This window comes from Triticum urartu, chromosome 3 (assembly GCF_003073215.2).
Source record: "Triticum urartu cultivar G1812 chromosome 3, Tu2.1, whole genome shotgun sequence".
Lineage (NCBI taxonomy): Eukaryota > Viridiplantae > Streptophyta > Magnoliopsida > Poales > Poaceae > Triticum > Triticum urartu.
In genome coordinates this window covers 133,042,646-133,061,332 of record NC_053024.1, presented here as the reverse complement: position 1 = coordinate 133,061,332, position 18,687 = coordinate 133,042,646, and the positions used below count along the sequence as shown (strand labels likewise).

At 44.4% G+C, this 18,687-nt stretch overlaps 1 long non-coding RNA gene across 1 annotated transcript; it reads right to left on the bottom strand.

The window, feature by feature from the left end:
- Positions 1–16,127: 16,127 nt before the first annotated feature.
- On the bottom strand, positions 16,128–17,968 carry LOC125543289. Its single transcript, XR_007298367.1, has 4 exons — positions 17,772–17,968; positions 17,464–17,601; positions 17,098–17,163; positions 16,128–16,202 (listed from the first exon to the last, which is right to left on the bottom strand). It is a non-coding gene; the product is annotated as an uncharacterized LOC125543289 (long non-coding RNA).
- Between the last annotated feature and the right edge of the window lie 719 nt (positions 17,969–18,687).

The following is an 18,687-nucleotide window of genomic DNA, read 5'->3' as shown; positions in this document are numbered from 1 at the left end:
GTTTATGCAGACTTATGGAGAAGCCTGCGTTTACAAGAAAGTGAGTGGGAGCTCTGTAGCATTTCTCATATTATATGTAGATGACATACTTTTGATGGGAAATGATATAGAACTTTTGGACAGCATTAAGGCCTACTTGAATAAGAGTTTTTCAATGAAGGACCTTGGAGAAGCTGCTTATATATTAGGCATCAAGATCTATAGAGATAGATCAAGACGCCTCATAGGTCTTTCACAAAGCACATACCTTGATAAGATATTGAAGAAGTTCAATATGGATCAGTCTAAGAAGGGGTTCTTGCCTGTGTTGCAAGGTGTGAAATTGAGCTCAGCTCAATGTCCGACCACGGCAGAAGATATAGAAGAGATGAGTGTCATCCCCTATGCCTCAGCCATAGGGTCTATTATGTATGCCATGCTGTGTACCAGACCTGATGTAAACCTTGCCGTAAGTTTGGTAGGTAGGTACCAAAGTAATCCCGGCAAGGAACACTGGACAGCGGTCAAGAATATCCTGAAGTACCTGAAAAGGACTAAGGACATGTTTCTCGTTTATGGAGGTGACGAAGAGCTCGTCGTAAAGGGTTACGTCGACGCTAGCTTCGACACAGATCTGGATGACTCTAAGTCACAAACCGGATACGTGTATATGTTGAATGGTGGAGCAGTAAGCTGGTGCAGCTGCAAGCAGAGCGTCGTGGCGGGATCTACATGTGAAGCGGAGTACATGGCAGCCTCGGAGGCAGCGCATGAAGCAATTTGGGTGAAGGAGTTCATCACCGACCTAGGAGTCATACCCAATGCGTCGGGGCCGATCAAACTCTTCTGTGACAACACTGGAGCTATTGCACTTGCCAAGGAGCCCAGGTTTCACAAGAAGACCAGGCACATCAAGCGTCGCTTCAACTCCATTCGTGAAAATGTTCAAGATGGAGACATAGATATTTGTAAAGTACATACGGATCTGAATGTCGCAGATCCGTTGACTAAACCTCTCCCTAGGGCAAAACATGATCAACACCAGAACTCTATGGGTGTTCGATTCATCACAATGTAACTAGATTATTGACTCTAGTGCAAGTGGGAGACTGTTGGAAATATGCCCTAGAGGCAATAATAAAAGGATTATTATTATATTTCCTTGTTCATGATAATTGTCTTTTATTCATGCTATAATTGTGTTATCCGGAAATCGTAATACATGTGTGAATACATAGACACCAACATGTCCCTAGTAAGCCTCTAGTTGACTAGCTCGTTGATCAACAGATAGTCATGGTTTCCTGACTATGGACATTGGATGTCATTGATAATGAGATCACATCATTAGGAGAATGATGTGATGGACAAGACCCAATCCTAAACATAGCACAAGATCGTATAGTTCGTTTGCTAGAGTTTTTCCAATGTCAAGTATCTTTTCCTTAGACCATGAGATCGTGTAACTCCCGGATACCGTAGGAGTGCTTTGGGTGTACCAAACGTCACAACGTAACTGGGTGACTATAAAGGTATACTACGGGTATCTCCGAAAGTGTCTGTTGGGTTGACACGATCAAGACTGGGATTTGTCACTCCATATGACGGAGAGGTATCTCTGGGCCCACTCGGTAATGCATCATCATAATGAGCTCAAAGTGACCAAGTGTCTGGTCACGGGATCATGCATTACGGTACGAGTAAAGTGACTTGCCAGTAAGGAGATTGAACGAGGTATTGGGATACCGACGATCGAATCTCGGGCAAGTAACGTACCGATTGACAAAGGGAATTGTATACGGGGTTGCTTGAATCCTCGACATCGTGGTTCATCCGATGAGATCATCGAGGAGCATGTGGGAGCCAACATGGGTATCCAGGTCCCGCTGTTGGTTATTGACCGGAGAGTCATCTCGGTCATGTCTACATGTCTCCCGAACCCGTAGGGTCTACACACTTAAGGTTCGGTGACGCTAGGGTTGTAGAGATATGAGTATGCAGTAACCCGAAAGTTGTTCGGAGTCCCGAATGAGATCCCGGACGTCACGAGGAGTTCCGGAATGGTCCGGAGGTGAAGAATTATATATAGGAAGTGCAGTTTCGGCCATCGGGAGAGTTTCGGGGGTCAACGGTATTGTACCGGGACCACCGGAAGGGTCCCGGGGGTCCACCGGGTGGGGCCACCCATCCTGGAGGGCCCCATGGGCTGAAGTGGGGAGGGAACCAGCCCATAGTGGGCTGGTGCGCCCCCCCTTGGGCCCCCCATGCGCCTAGGGTTGGGAACCCTAGGGGAGGGGGCGCCTCCACTTGCCTTGGGGGGGTGCATTCCACCCCCTTGGCCGCCGCCCCCTAGGAGATCCCATCTCCTAGGGCCGGCGCACCCCCTAGGGGGCCTATATAAAGGGGGGGGAGGGAGGGCAGCTGCACCCTGAAGCCTTGGCGCCTCCCTCTCTCCTGCTACACCTCTCCCTCTCGCAGAAGCTCGGCGAAGCCCTGCTGCGGTGACTGCTGCATCCACCACCACGCCGTCGTGCTGCTGGATCTTCATCAACCTCTCCTTCCCCCTTGCTGGATCAAGAAGGAGGAGACGTCACGCTGACCGTACGTGTGTTGAACGCGGAGGTGCCGTCCGTTCGGCGCTAGGATCTCCGGTGATTTGGATCACGACGAGTATGACTCCTTCATCCCCGTTCTTTGAACGCTTCCGCTCGCGATCTACAAAGGTATGTAGATGCATACTCATAGATGGATCTTGGTGAAAACGTAGGATTTTTTTTTGTTTTCTGCAACGTTCCCCAACACCCCTCCCCTCCAATACCTCTCCTCCTCCGCATGAGCTTGGCGAAGCCCTGCCGGAGAACTGCCACTCCATCACCACCACTCCGTCGTGCTGTTGTTGGACTCTCTTCCTCAACCTCTCCCTCCTCCTTGCTAGATCAAGGCGCGGGAGACGTCTCCGTTCCGTACGTGTGTTGAACGCGGAGGTGCCGTCCGTTCGGCGCTAGGATCATCGATGATTTGGATCACGACAAGTACGACTCCATCAACCCCGTTCTCTTGAACGCTTCTGCTTAGCGATCTTCAAGGGTACGAAGATGCACTCCCTCTCTCTAGTTGCTAGTATCTCCTAGATTTATCTTGGTGACACGTAGGGAAATTTTGAATTATTTCTACGTTCCCCAATAGTGGCATCATGATCTAGGTCTATGCGTAGATTCTATGCACGAGTAGAACACAAAGTAGTTGTGGGCGATGATTTGTTCAATTTTCTTGCCATTACTAGTCTTATCTTGATTCGGCGGCATTGTGGGATGAAGCATCCCGGACCGACCTTACACGTACGCTTACGTGAGACTAGTTCCACCGACTGGCATGCACTTGATGCATAAGGTGGCTGGCGGGTGTCTGTCTCTCCCACTTTAGTCGGATCGGATTCGATGAAAAGGGTCTTTATGAAGGGTAAATAGCAATTGGCATATCACCATTGTGGTTTTGCGTAGGTAAGAAACGTTCTTGCTAGAAACCCATAGCAGCCACGTAAAACATGCAACAACAATTAGAGGACGTCTAACTTGTTTTTGCAGGGTTTGCTATGTGATGTGATATGGCCAAAAGGATGTGATGAATGATATATGTGATGTATGAGATTGATCATGTTCTTGTAATAGGAATCACGACTTGCGTGTCGATGAGTATGACAACCGGCAGGAGCCATAGGAGTTGTCTTAATTTATTTATGACCTGCGTGTCAATGAAAACGCCATGTAATTACTTTACTTTATTGCTAACCGTTAGCCATAGTAGTAGAAGTAATAGTTGGCGAGGCAACTTCATGAAGACACGATGATGGAGATCATGGTGTCATGCCGGTGACGATGGTGTTCATGCCGCGCCTCGAAGATGGAGATCAAAGGCGCAAGATGATATTGGCCATATCATGCCGCTTTATGATTTGCATGTGATGTTTGTCATGTTTTTTACATCTTATTTGCTTAGAACGACGGTAGCATAAATAAGATGACCCCTCACTAAAATTTCAAGAAAGTGTCCCCCTAACTGTGCACCGTTGCTAAGGTCACTTGCTAAGAAACCTATAGCAGCCACGTAAAAATTTTGCAACAACAATTAGAGGACGTCTAACTTGTTTTGCAGCATATGTCGTGTGATGTGATATGACCAAAAGGATGTGGTGAATGATATATGTGATGTATGAGATTGATCATGTTCTTGTAATAGGAATCACGACTTGTATGTCAATGAGTATGACAACCGGCAGGAGCCATAGGAGTTGTCTTAATTTATTTATGACATGTGTGTCAACATAAACGTCATGTAATTACTTTACTTTATTGCTAAACCATTAGCCATAGTAGTAGAAGTAATAGTTGACGAGACAACTTCATGAAGACACGATGATGGAGATCATGGTGTCATGCCGGTGATGATGATGATGATCATGGCGCCCCGAAGATGGAGATCAAAAGGAGCAAAAATGATATTGGCCATATCATGTCACTATTTGATTGCATGTGATATTTATCATGTTTTACATCTTATTTGCTTAGAATGACGGTAGCTTAAATAAGATGATCCCTCGCAATAATTTCAAGGAAGTGTTCCCCCTAACTGTGCACCGTTGCGAAGGTTCGTTGTTTCGAAGCACCACGTGATGATCGGGTGTGATAGGTTCTAACGTTCGCATAAAACGGGTGTAAGCCAGATTTACACACGCAATACACTTAGGTTAACTTGACGAGCCTAGCATGTACAGACATGGCCTCGGAACACGGAAGACCGAAAGGTCGAACATGAGTCGTATAGTGGATACGATCAACATGAAGATGTTCACCGATGATGACTAGTCCGTCTCACGTGATGATCAGACACGGCTTAGTTGACTCGGATTATGTATCACTTAGATGACTAGAGGGATGTCTATCTAAGTGGGAGTTCATTTAATAATTTGATTAGATGAACTTAATTATCATGAACATAGTCAAAAGGTCTTTGCAAATTATGTCGTAGCTCACGCTTTGGTTCTACTATTTTAGATATGTTCCTAGAGAAAATTTAGTTGACAGTAGCAATTATGCGGACTGGCTCTGTGAACTGAGGATTGTCCTCATTGCTGCACAGAAGGGCTATGTCCTTAATGCACCGCTCAGTGCGTTGAACCTCGAGCGTCGTCTGTAGATGTTGGGAAACATCTAACATACACATTTTGATGACTACGTGATAGTTCAGTGCGTACGGTTTAGAATTGTGGCACCAAAGACGTTTTTGAAATGTCGCAGAACATATGAGATGTTCCAAAGACTGAAATTGGGATTTCAGACTAGTGCCCACGTCAAGAGGTATGAGACCTCTGACAAGTTTCTTAAGCCAGCAAACTAAGGGAGAAAAGCTCAATCATTGAGCATGTGCTCAGATTGTCTGAGTACCACAATCGCTTGAATTGAGTGGGAGTTAATATTCCAGATGAGATAGTGATGGTTCTCCATAGTCACTTCCACCAAGCTATTGGAGCTTCGTGATGAACTATAACATATCAGGGATAGACATGATCATCCTTGAGCAACTCGCGATGTTTGACACCGCGAAAGTAGAAATCAAGTAGGAGCATCAATTGTTGATGGTTAAACCACTAGTTTCAAGAAGGGCAAGGGAAAGAAGGGATACTTCATGAGACGGCAAATCAGTTGCTGCTCTAGTGAAGAAACCCAAGGTTGAACCAAACCCGAGACTAAGTGCTTCTGTAATGAGGGGAATGGTCACTGAAGCAGAACTACCCTAGATACTTGGTAGATGAGAAGGCTGGCAAGGTCGATAGAAGTATTTTGAATATACGTTATATTAATGTGTACTTTACTAGTACTCCTAGTAGCACCATGGTATTAAAATACCGGTTCAGTTGCTAAGTGTTAGTAACTCGAAATAAAAGGCTACGGAATAAACGGAGACTAGCTGAAGGTGAGATGACGATATGGGTTGGAAGTGTTTCCAAGGTTGATGTGATCAAGCATCGCATGCTCCCTCTACCATCGAGATTGGTGTTAATCCTAAATAATTTTTATTTGGTGTTTGCGTTGAGCATAGACATGATTGGATTATGTTTATCGCAATACGGTTATCATTTAAGGAGAATAATGGTTACTCTGTTTATTTGAATAATACGTTCAATGGTCTTGCACCTAAAATGAATGGTTCATTGAATCTCGATCATAGTGATACGCATGTTCATGCCAAAAGATATAAGATAGTAATGATAGTACCACATACTTGTGGCACTGCCATTTGAGTCATGTTGGTATAAAACGCATGAAGAAGCTCCATGTTGATGGATCTTTGGACTCACTCGTTTTTGAAAAGATTGAGACATGCAAACCATGTCTATTGGTAGATATGCATGAAGAAACTCCATGCAGATGGATCGTTTGGACTCACTTGATTTTGAATCACTTGAGACATGCAAATCATACCACATGGGCAAGATGACTGAAAGGCCTCGTTTTCAGTAAGATGGAACAAGAAAGCAACTTGTTGGAAGTAATACATTTTTGATGTGTGCAGTCCAATGAGTGCTGAGGCACGCAATGGATATCGTTATGTTCTTACTTCACAGATGATTTGAGTAGATGCTGAGTATATTTACTTGATGAAACAGAAATCTGAATTATTGAAAGGTTCAAGTAATTTCAGAGTGAAATTGAAGATCGTCGTGACAAGATGATGAAATGTCTATGATATGATCATAGAGATGAATATCTGAGTTACGAGTTTGGCACATAATTAAGACATTGTGGAAATTGTTTCACAACTAATACCGCCTGGAACACCATAGTGTGATGGTGTGTCCGAACATCGTAACTGCACCCTATTGGATATGGTGCATACCATGATGTCTCTTATCGAATTACCACTATCGTTTATGGGTTAAGCATTAGAGACAACCACATTCACTTTAAATAGGGCACCACACAATTCCGTTGAGACGACACTGTATGAACTATGGTTTAGAAAAACCTAAGCTGTCGTTTCTTAAAAGTTTGGGGCTGCGACGCTTATGTGAAAAAGTTTTAGGCTGATAAGCTCGAACCCAAAGCGGATAAATGCATCTTCATAGAATACCCAAAAATAGTTGGGTGTACTTCCTATTTCAGATCCGGAAGCAAAAGTGATTGTTTCTAGAAACGGGTCCTTTCTCGAGGAAAAGTTTCTCTCGAAAGAATTGAGTGGGAGGATGGTGGAGACTTGATGAGGTTATTGAACCGTCACTTCAACTAGTGTGTAGCAGGGCACAGGAAGTTGTTCCTGTGGCACCTACACCAATTGAAGTGGAAGCTTATGATAGTGATCATGAAACTTTGGATCAAGTCACTACCAAACCTCATAGGTTGACAAGGATGTGTACTACTTCAGAGTGGTACGTAATCCTGTCTTGGAAGCCATGTTGCTAGACAACAATGAACCTACGAGCTACGGAGAAGCGATGGTGGGCTCGGATTCCGACGAATAGCTTGAGGCCATAAAATCCGAGAGAGGATCCATGTCTAAAACAAAGTATAGACTTTGAAAGAACTACTTGATGGTCGTAAGGCTGTTGGGTGCAGATGGATTTTAAAAGGAAGACAAACAATGATGGTAAGTGTCACCATTAAGAAAGCTCGACTTGTCGTTAAGATGTTTCTCGACAAGTTCAAGGAGTTGACTACGATGAGACTTTCTCACTCGTAGCGATTCTAAGAGTCTGTTGGAATTATGTTAGCAGTTACTGCATTATTTATGAAATCTTGCAGATAGGATGTCAAAACATTGTTTCCTCGATGCTTTTCTTGAGGAAAGGTTGTATGTGATACAACCAGAAGGTTTTGTCAATCCTGAAAGATTCTAACAAGTATGCAAAGCTCCAGCAATCCTTCTAAGGACTGGAGTAAGCATCTTGGAATTGGAATGTACGCTTTGATGAGATGATCAAAGATTTTGGGTTTATACAAAGTTTATGAGAAACTTGTATTTCCAAAGAAGTGAGTGGGAGCACTATAGAATTTTTGATGAGTATATGTTGTTAACATATTGTTGATCAAAAATGATGTAGAATTTCTGGAAAGCATGCAAGGTTATTTGAAAAGTGTTTTTCGATGGAAAACCTGGATTAAGCTACTTGAACATTGAGCATCAAGATCTATAAGGATAGAACAAAAACGCTTAATAGTACTTTCAAATGAATACATACCGTGACAAGATTTTGAAGGAGTTCAAAATAGATCAGCAAAGAAGGAGTTCTTGGCTGTGTTACAAGGTGTGAGTATTGATTAAGACTCAAGACCTGACCACGACAGAAGAGAGAGAAAGGACGAAGGTCATCCCCTATGCTTTAGACGCAGGCTCTATAGTATGCTATGCTGTGTACCGCACCTGAAGTGTGCCTTGCCATGAGTCAGTCAAGGGGTACAAGAGTGATCCAGGAATGGATCACATGACGGTGGTCGAACTTATCCTTATTAACTAGTGGACTAAGGAATTTTCTCGATTATTGAGGTGGTAAAAGAGTTCGTCGTAAAGGGTTACGTCGATGCAAACTTTGACACTAATCCAGATGACTCTGAGGAGTAAACCGGATTCATATAGTAGAGCAGTTATTTGGAATAGCTCCAAGTAGCGCGTGGTAGCTGCATCTACAAGATGACATAGAGATTTGTAAAGCACACATGGATCTGAAAGGTTCAGACCCATTGACTGATAAACCTCTCTCACAAGCAAGATATGAACATACCCCATGGATGTTGGATTCATTACAATCACATAGTGATGTGAACTAGATTATTGACTCTAGTGCAAGTGGGAGACTGTTGGAAATATGCCCTAGAGGCAATAATAAAATGGTTATTATTGTATTTCCTTGTTCATGATAATTGTCTATTGTTCATGCTATAATTGTATTAACCGGAAACCATAATACATGTGTGGATACATAGACAACACCATGTCCCTAGTAAGCCTCTAGTTGACTAGCTCGTTGATCAATAGATGGTTACGGTTTCCTGACCATGGACATTGGATGTCGTTGATAACGGGATCATCATTAGAAGAATGATGTGATGGACAAGACCCAATCCTAAGCCTAGCACAAGATCGTATAGTTCGTCTGCTAAAGCTTTTCTAATGTCAAGTATCATTTCCTTAGACCATGAGATTGTGCAACTCCCGGATACCGTAGGAATGCTTTGGGTGTACCAAATGTCACAACGTAACTGGGTGGCTATAAAGGTGCACTACGGGTATCTCCGAAAGTGTGTTGGGTTGGCACGAATCGAGACTGGGATTTGTCACTCCGTGTGACGGAGAGGTATCTCTGGGCCCACTCGGTAGGACATCATCATAATGTGCACAATGTGAGCAAGGAGTTGATCATGGGATGATGTGTTATGGAACGAGTAAAGAGACTTGCCGGTAACGAGATTGAACGGGGTATCGGGATACCGACGATCGAATCTCGGGCAATTATCGTACCTATAGACAAAGGGAATTGTATACGGGATTTATTGAATCCTTGACATCGTGGTTCATCCGATGAGATCATCCTGGAACATGTGGGAGCCAACATGGATATCCAGATCCTGCTATTGGTTATTGGCCGGAGAGTTGTCTCGGTCATCTCTGCATGGTTCCCGAACCCGTAGGGTCTACACACTTAAGGTTCGATGACGCTAGGGTTATTAGGAAGACTTGTATGTGATTACCGAATGTTGTTCGGAGTCCCGGATGAGATCCCGGACGTCACGAGGAGTTCCGGAATGGTCCGGAGGTAAAGATTTATATATGGAAAGCTGTTGTTTGGGTTCCAGGAAAAGTTTGGTTTTTTTCGGTATTGTACCGGGAAGCTTCCGGAAGGTTCCGAAGGATTCCGGAGGGGTCCGGAGGTCCGGAAAATGTTCCACCATGTCCAATACAGTAGCATGGGCTGTATGGAGGCTCCCTAGCCTTAATGGGCCAGGGGCAACAGCCCCCCTAAGGCCCATGCGCATGGGAGAGGGGAAACCCTAAGGGGGAGGGCCTCCACTTGACTTGGGAGGCACTCCTCCCCCCCTTGGCTGCCGCCCCCAACCCTGGATGGGATCTAGGGGGGCCAGCCCCCTCTCTCCCCACCTATAAATAGTGGAGGGGTGGGAGGGCGACCATACCCTTGCACCTGGTGCAGCCCCTCCCCTCCAATACCTCTCCTCCTCGGCATGAGCTTGGCGAAGCCCTGCCGGAGAACTGCCACTCCATCACCACCACGCCGTCGTGCTGCCGTTGGACTCTCTTCCTCAACCTCTCCCTCCTCCTTGCTGGATTAAGGTGCGGGAGACGTCTCCGTTCCGTACGTGTGTTGAATGCGGAGGTGCCGTCCGTTTGGCGCTAGGATCATCGGTGATTTGGATCACGACGAGTACGACTCCATCAACCCCGTTCTCTTAAATGCTTCCGCTTAGCGATCTTCAAGGGTATGAAGATGCACTCCCTCTCTCTCGTTGCTAGTATCTCCTAGATTGATCTTGGTGACACGTAGGAAAATTTTGAATTATTGCTACGTCCCCCAACAGTCGTGTTCATGGGGAGGCAACGAAATGCGTCGTGTTCATGGGGAGGCAACGGAATGCGTCGTGTTCATCGGGAGGCAACAGAACATGTGGGAGTCAACCGACTGGGTCGGAACGGAATGCGTGGTCGTGTTCATTGGGAGGGCTTGGACGGAACAGGCGATGGAAACGAGGCCTGAACGGGGTCCTGTTGATCGGGAGGGGTCTGGCGTACCGTAAAACGGAGGAAATTGACCTCCTATGGTCGAAACGGGGGTCCTGTTGATCGGGAGGGGTGTGGCGTACCGCAAAACGGACGAAACGGGCCTCCTACGGTCGAAACGGGGGTCCTGTTCATCGGGAGGGGTGTGGCGTACCGCAAAACAGATGAAACGGACTTGTGTTGGGGCGCTACGGTCGAAACGGGGGTCCTGTTCATCGGGAGGGTTGTGGCGTACTGCAAAACGGGACTCCACGGGATACTGTTCATCTCCACCGTCGACCTCCTCCAGCCTCCACGGGCTACCGTCGACCTCCTCCAGCCTCCACGGGCTCCTGTTCATCCAGCCTCCACCGTGCGCTACTCCATCGGCTACTGTTCAACCACCCCTCCACGGGCACCCCTCCACCGTCTACGATTCATCCAGCCCTCCACACCACGGGGTCCTGTTCAACCACCCCTCCACAGGCACCCCTCCACTGTCTACTATTCATCCAGCCCTCCACCTCACCACGGGGTCCTATTCATCCAGAGGCAACGCCACCGCTCACTGTTCATCCAAATCCCCCTGCAACGCTCACTCTTCATCCCAGAGGCAGCATCGATCGGCTTCAGTTAACAGCAATAGCGAAGGAATCGCTCGATCGGGTTCAGTTAACAGCCATCGATTGATCGCTTGGGTTCAGTAACGCGTGGCCTGCAGTGCAATCGCTCGGGTTCAGTTAGAGCCCAACGCCTCGCTCGGGTTCAGTTAGAGCCAACGCCTCGCACACACGCGCGTACGTGTACGAGAGAAATGCGCATCGCTCGGCCCCGACCTCCCACCGTAACCAGGAACTCCCCGAAATTTTCCTCCCCCTCGCTTCTACCATGGTTTTTTCCGTCATGGACGGCCCAAAGAATGTCATGCAACTGCGTCTCCGGCCCGCCCAGGACAAAAAGCCCATTTTCTGTCATGATTTTTTGTCATAGAAGTAGGAGCCCACCACATCTATGATGATACCGAGTTTTTTTCACAATTATCGTCATAGAAGTGTCATATGTATGACATAATTTTTTTTCGTTCGGCCCAAAATGTCACGGATGTGTCTTTTTTTGTAGTGAGGGCTCGAATTTGAGCAAGCCCCGACGATGGCCGCGGCAGGGATGGGGTGACTCCGGTGGGCTAGGGAGGCAGTTGAGTGGGTGGTGAGGAGCAGAGGGACTCAGGGCATCTATATATAGCGCCGGGGAGGGCTCGGGAGCAGTCGAGAAGCTGCAGGCAAGCGGCCATGGCGATGGCAGAGGCTGCAAGTCATGGGCGATCTCGATGGTGACTTGATGACAGTGAGACAGGATGGGGCAGAGGCAGAGAAGTGACAGCGCAATCACGAGAGAGCTATTGTACAAGGTTAGACGACAGGGGAGGCAGGGGAACAAACGAGCACAATGGATACAAAGGCTAGAGCGCGCTGTTTGGCATGCCAGCCCCGTGATTACCGCATGAACACGGTGGTGACACGTGCTCTGGGCTGCCAGACCGTGTCTGCGAGATAGACCAGTCAACAGAGGGTGCCTAGGAGGAAGGAACCAAGGGCAGGGGCAAAGAAGAGATTTGCACATGTCCCCAAAGCTGATCAATAACAAGGTGTTTGATGTGAAGTGAGGGAGATACAAGAAGAGATAGGGACTAGTCTTTTCCTGAGAGTGATCACATACTAAGATGATCATCTCTGCAAATTTTCAGCCCATCTAGATGAAGATACATATCACTTGGTGTAGAATGTACCCCACTGGCCAGAAATGCAAAGTATGAAGTAGCACTCTCATGACAAAAGGGTTTGAGCTGAATTTTGGAGGAGATGAGCTATATAAGCATATGAAGGCACTGTAAAAGTTTCATACCATTTGGAAATACCAAAATGGTACTTGCTTCACAATGCAGCTCTCCAAACAGAATTTTGGAAAAAATATAGAGAAATAATGGCTTGATGAAATAAGTCCAAATTTTGTGGCAAGGGTTTGTATGGGTAGGAGCATGTCCTAGTAATTTTTCAGCAATAATGAAGCAATATAAAATATAGTTGCTTCACAACCTGAAAATCTGACCAGAAACTAAGATTTGAAGGTGTACTCACATAGATAATGTAAATGAGTTGAAATTTGGTGGAGAGTCATGATTTGGGCATATTAAGGAGCTTGCAAAATTTCAACTCATTTTGATATTACTAGCTAGTACTACCTTCACCAAGGCTTCCATCTGACAGAAACTTGGGAAATTTGCTGAGGAAGATTCACTAGGCAAATTGAGTTGAATTTTGACATGAGAAAATGATGGTTAGGAAAGAGTGCCCAAAAAGTTTGGGGGCAAACAAGCAAAGATAAATAACACTTCCTTCTCAAAAAGCTACTTAGGGTAGAATAGGAAAAGGAATACTTGTGAATTATTTTTGAACTTGGCAAGGAATAATTTTGACATATCTTTGAAAGATATGTCCCATTGGATTTATGAAAATTTTGTGGGATTCAATGGCAAAGCAGAAAGGTTGGTTGGTTCACAACCTAGGGAAAACTGGGTTATTGCTTTAATAGGAAAAATGAATCTTCCCAATAAAAAGAAAATCGGGACATGGACTAAGATAAAAATGACATGATCTTGGGATGGAGTTGAGGATGACAAGCCACTTAGGAGCCTAGGAAGATATGATCTTCCCAAATTTCCAGACCACAAAGCCACAGAAAAAGAAATCAAAGCAATAATCCAAAGAAATCCAAAAGAAAAAGAAAAAGTCAAAATACAGGGTGTTTCACGAAGCGCGTATTGTATTGTTGCTACTAAGGAGAAAACGACGGGGTTTAATCATATTGCTTGGTTTTATTTTGTCTACATTATCTTCATGCATTACTCTGGTTGTTATGAACTAAATACGTAGAGAGGCAAGCATAGAAGTGCTCTTGGAGTGGAGTAATAGTAGTAGAAGAAGGCAGGAGTTGGTCTACTTGTCACGGATGTAATGCCTATGTACATGATGATGACATAACTGTGCACTTTTCTATCAATTGCCCAATAGCAATTTGTCCATCCACCGTATCTATTTTTATGAAAGAGATGACTCTAGTGAAAATTATGGCCCTAGGGTCTATTTTAATCATATTACCAAAATAAAAAAATACCTTCATGCAATTTATTATCTTCTATTTTACTTTGAAAATTATCTATCACCTATTAGCAGATTTAATCCTTGCAATTAACGTGTATAAGGGGATTGACAACCCTCTTGCCCGTGTTGGGTGCAATTATTTGCTCTTGTGTGTAGGTACTATTGACGGTTGTTTGCGTGGTTCTCTTATTATTTCAATAACCTTGGTTATCTACTGAGGGAAATACTATCCGCTACTACATTTCTTCACCCTTCCTCTTTAGGGAAAATCCCAACAGAGCTCACAAGTAGCACGGTTCCGGAAGTACTCCTGTTTGGCCTGAACATACTCCGGATGCTCCTGTGAGAACCTCGCCATCGCCACCCCATCGCTATCATCGGGACCAATGATAATTGATAACCCACAAGTATAGGGGATCATTTGTAGCCTTCTTCGATAAATAAGAGTGTCAAACCCAACGAGGAGCTAAAGGCATAACAAATATTCCCTCAAGTTCTATCGACCACTGATACAACTCTACACACACTTGACGTTTGCTTTATCGGAAACAAGTATGAAATTATTTTGTAGGTGTGATGCTAGAACTACTTTGAAAGAATAAAACTAGAAGTACTTTGCAAGATAATAAAAGTTAGGTGTTTAGTAAAAGGGTTTGTGTCAACAAGAAAGTTATTTGTCCCTAGGCAATCGATAACAAGTACCAGTAATCATTCTTGCAATTCTATACGAGGGAGAGGCATGAGCTAACATAATTTCTCTACTTGGATCATATGCACTTATGATTGGAACTCTAGCAAGCATCCGCAAGTACTAAAGATCATTAAGGCCGTGAAACCCAACCATAGCATTAAGTATCAAGTCCTCTTTATCCCGTACGCCATAGCCCACCTACTCGGGTTTAAACTTCTGTCACTCTCGCAACCCACCATAAGCGAACCACGAACATATTGCAACACCCTACAATAGGGTCCCCTCACGTTTGCGCGAGAACGGAGGGCACCGTAGGACAACACCATAAATAAAATATACAATCATACCAACCAAGATCACGATTAACCCACAGGACAAAACAGATCTACTCAAACATCATAGGATAACCATAGATCATTGGAAAATAATATATGGAGTTGAGCACCATCTTTATGTAGAGATTACAGCGGGGAGAAGAGGTGTTACACCGCCGCATAAAGGGGGAGAGAGTTGGTGTTGATGGTAGCAAGATTATTGATGTAGATCGTCGTCCCGATCGTTGCCCCGACGGCACTCCGGCGCCACCGGGAGCGAGGGGGAGAGAGCCCCCTACTTCTTTTTCTTCCTTGGCCTCCCCCCTAGATGGGGAGGAGAATTCCCCCTCTGGTCCATGGTTTCCTGTGGAGGCGGAGGGGCGGGAGCCCCTCCGAGATTGGATCTCCCTCTCTGTTCCCTTCTGTTTCGCGTTCCCCAGATCTAGCCCTTCACTATTTCTTAAATTCTCGGAGATCCGTAACTCCGATCGCGCTGAAATTTCTACACGTTTTTTCCATAAATTATCTTTCTTGCGCCAAAAGAAGGGCCCCAACCGACCTTCGAGGAGGACACAAGACACCCGGGTGCGCCAGGGGGTGCCTGGCGTGCCCTGGTGGGTTGTGGGCTCTGTGGCACTACAACATGACCCCTCCTATAGCAACGCTTTTTTCCGTATCTAAGAGTCCATATATGCGTTGCTAGTGTCTTTACCAACGGTTTTCGATGCGTTGCCTTATCCAGTGTTGCTAGAGCATAGTGCAACGCTTATATAGCCATTGGTAAAATGGACCGTTGCAAGAGTACAACACATAAAACCGAATTTTACTACACTTTTATACGTTGGTGCTGAATGCACAAGAACCCCAGATCTCATTGCTTGTCAAAGAGAATTTGCAACACTTCATGTGTCCATACATATATAATGTGAATATTATTATTATATAATATATATTTCCAGCAATTAAATTAATGCTCCACATGTAGGAAAAAGGGATATACTCATGAGAGGAAGAAATCATATATTGGATGAACTGTTGGTTTACAATAGTGGATATTACATGAGGAACATCATCCAAATATGCTACATAATCTATGTATTTTCTTCACATCAAAACTTTGACTGACATAATCCATCAACATCCCTACAACTAAACTAATACGTAACTGAGGAACATCATCCAACAACATCAACAACATCCATACAACTTAACTAAAACTAAAAGCATCCATCATCATCATCATCATCATTGCAGTATACTTGCCACGCACCCATATAATCATCCATATATCTTCTGAATCTACAAAGAGAATAACAAATTGAACTGTTAACACACAATGCATTGACATGATGCAAGTAGTCATAGAGGCAAGATATTAGACATGTACAAAGGTTGAAGGCATACAAACACTAAAAATAGTAAGTCGTGTTGTCTCTATGTAGCAACAAAGTCTCTAGAGACTGCCCGTTTAGATGTCTTGTTGTTTAGCCTATTAGCTTGAGCAAAATAGTTCAAAAAGGAGGCTTGATAGGGGGAGCTACACTTGTGTGAATGAGAAAAGTATGGCACCTCCGCCCAGATGTTGGAAGTTACACGACATTTATCATAATTTGCAGAATAAATCTGTATCTAAAAAACCTTTATCATTTAAACCTTCGAGGGGCTATTTTCTAAAGGTGTGGATTACATCAGTAGTATTTTCTTGAACTGTCAATTCCAACTGTCACAATATTTTATCCAGGTTTCTATATTGAGATTTTATGGAAAAGTTTTATCATTTGAGTAAATTCAAAATGGAGGACTGTCTTTATGTATATATCCAGGGTGTTAGCAAAACTTAATAATCAGGAAAGTTGTACTATTTGAACAACACATGGCAGTCTTAGCAAATAATGTACACTAAATACAAAATAAAAATACATACATGATCAGAGCATCGACTTGACGATATATGATGGTGTTGATTTTGTATAGTTATATATATTTACCAAGAAGATATCTGCGAGAAAATCTATGATAAATCTCCAAGCATGGATATCTTAATGGCCATAACATCTTAATTAATAAATTGTTGAGCTAATCAAAGGAATGAATATTTAGATCACCTATTGTCAAATATATATTGCACAAATACGAAATCAAGATCAAGCTAAATTCTAGAATATATGTTAGCAGGAATCCATAAAGTACCTACCGTCTCGTTGAAAGGTATCAAATTCCGTTAGTAATTAGGCTGATCTGTCCACCTTCACATTATACACTACACATAGCAATACAAAAAGGATTAGTAACTGCAGTAGTATTAGTTTACTCAAGGAATGGCTTCTCCATTATATCATCACATCAAACAATGAGAAACAGAGGGAGGGAGCCTAGCAGGCTGATACTCAGACTCTTTTTATCTTTTGATGGAATGCCTTTTTCAATTAACGTTGCATCTATGATTTTAGGCTGATGCTGATGTGTGCAAATTTCAGGTTTGTCTCATACATTACCAACCAACATTAGAAAGGAAGGAGTCATGCATTACATTAAATTACCAGGGGGGAAGGCAAATGACCTTAGAATGTAGCGATGCAAACCATGTTCCAGCAATACACAAAAATTCTGACATATGCATCTCCTCAAGCCATGGTACACCATGACGCTTCTCTGTTTTGGAGCTCATTATGAACTGATCAATAGATGTACGCGCAATCTGAATCATGAATTAAATTCCAATAGAACAATTACTTGCATATGTGAGAAAACAAATTAGTTACAAAGCTCAGGAAATTATTTGCAATCAAATTAGGGATATCCATCAAACAAAATAACATATAATTGTTCAGTATAGTACTTGGTAGCATTAGTTAGATCGATCCGCACCTTGCTGCCACCATGATTGTGAACATCATGTGTCTTTTATGCCTCCAGGACCGCATCCAAGCATCATAGTGCTGCATCAGCCTGCACTTCTCAAAAATTAATTCATATATACAATTTGTTGTAGGAAGTGGAGACAGGACAACGTGTGTCGAGGCATCATGATAATAGAGGCAGCCAAAACATCAAGTAATCAAAATCCACCAAAGCAGACCTGTAGGCTGCACTTTCTCACTAGAGCTTACGTCTCAAATTGCATGAGCACAACATAAAAATTCTCAGAAACGAAAACCAACTTCCTTGTTGCTCATTGGATACCTGCAATAAGTTTGCCCTACTTCATCGAATCTATGGTGGCAGCACAAGGGGTTAATCTTGTAGTTCAATCGAAGCATCAATCAACACTTTAGCAGCACAACAAAATCAAATTGATCACATGCAGCAGGCACTTGGGCCCAAGCAGTGGCAAATCATAACACCGCCAGAACAACAATGGCTCCTGATGTGCCACGAACCAGAGCGGAGAGGAGAAGTGGAACGACTCACCTGATCCATGTCCGCTTCATCCCGAGAAGCAACAATGTTGTCCACTGGCCATTCCTCCCTACACGTCTACAAGAGAAGAGAAGAGGTTATAGAAAGGGGGAGAGAGAGATTATGAAGCCAGGCGTGCACTCACCGGACGAGAGGAGAACGACATGGCCACCGGCGCCGTCGCCCATGCCCGAAACCCTAGCCATGGGGGGGGGGGAGGACCACGGGTGGGCTTTGTTGGCCTCAAGCACCAGATCTAGCCGGATGGGAGGGTGCTGCGGTGAGAGGGGAGCTCGGGCCGTGTTTCGCGGTGGCGGGATTCGCCGGGCTTCGTCTGAATCATCCGCCGCGGGTGGCGCAGCAAGGAGCAGCGTGAAGAGAGAAA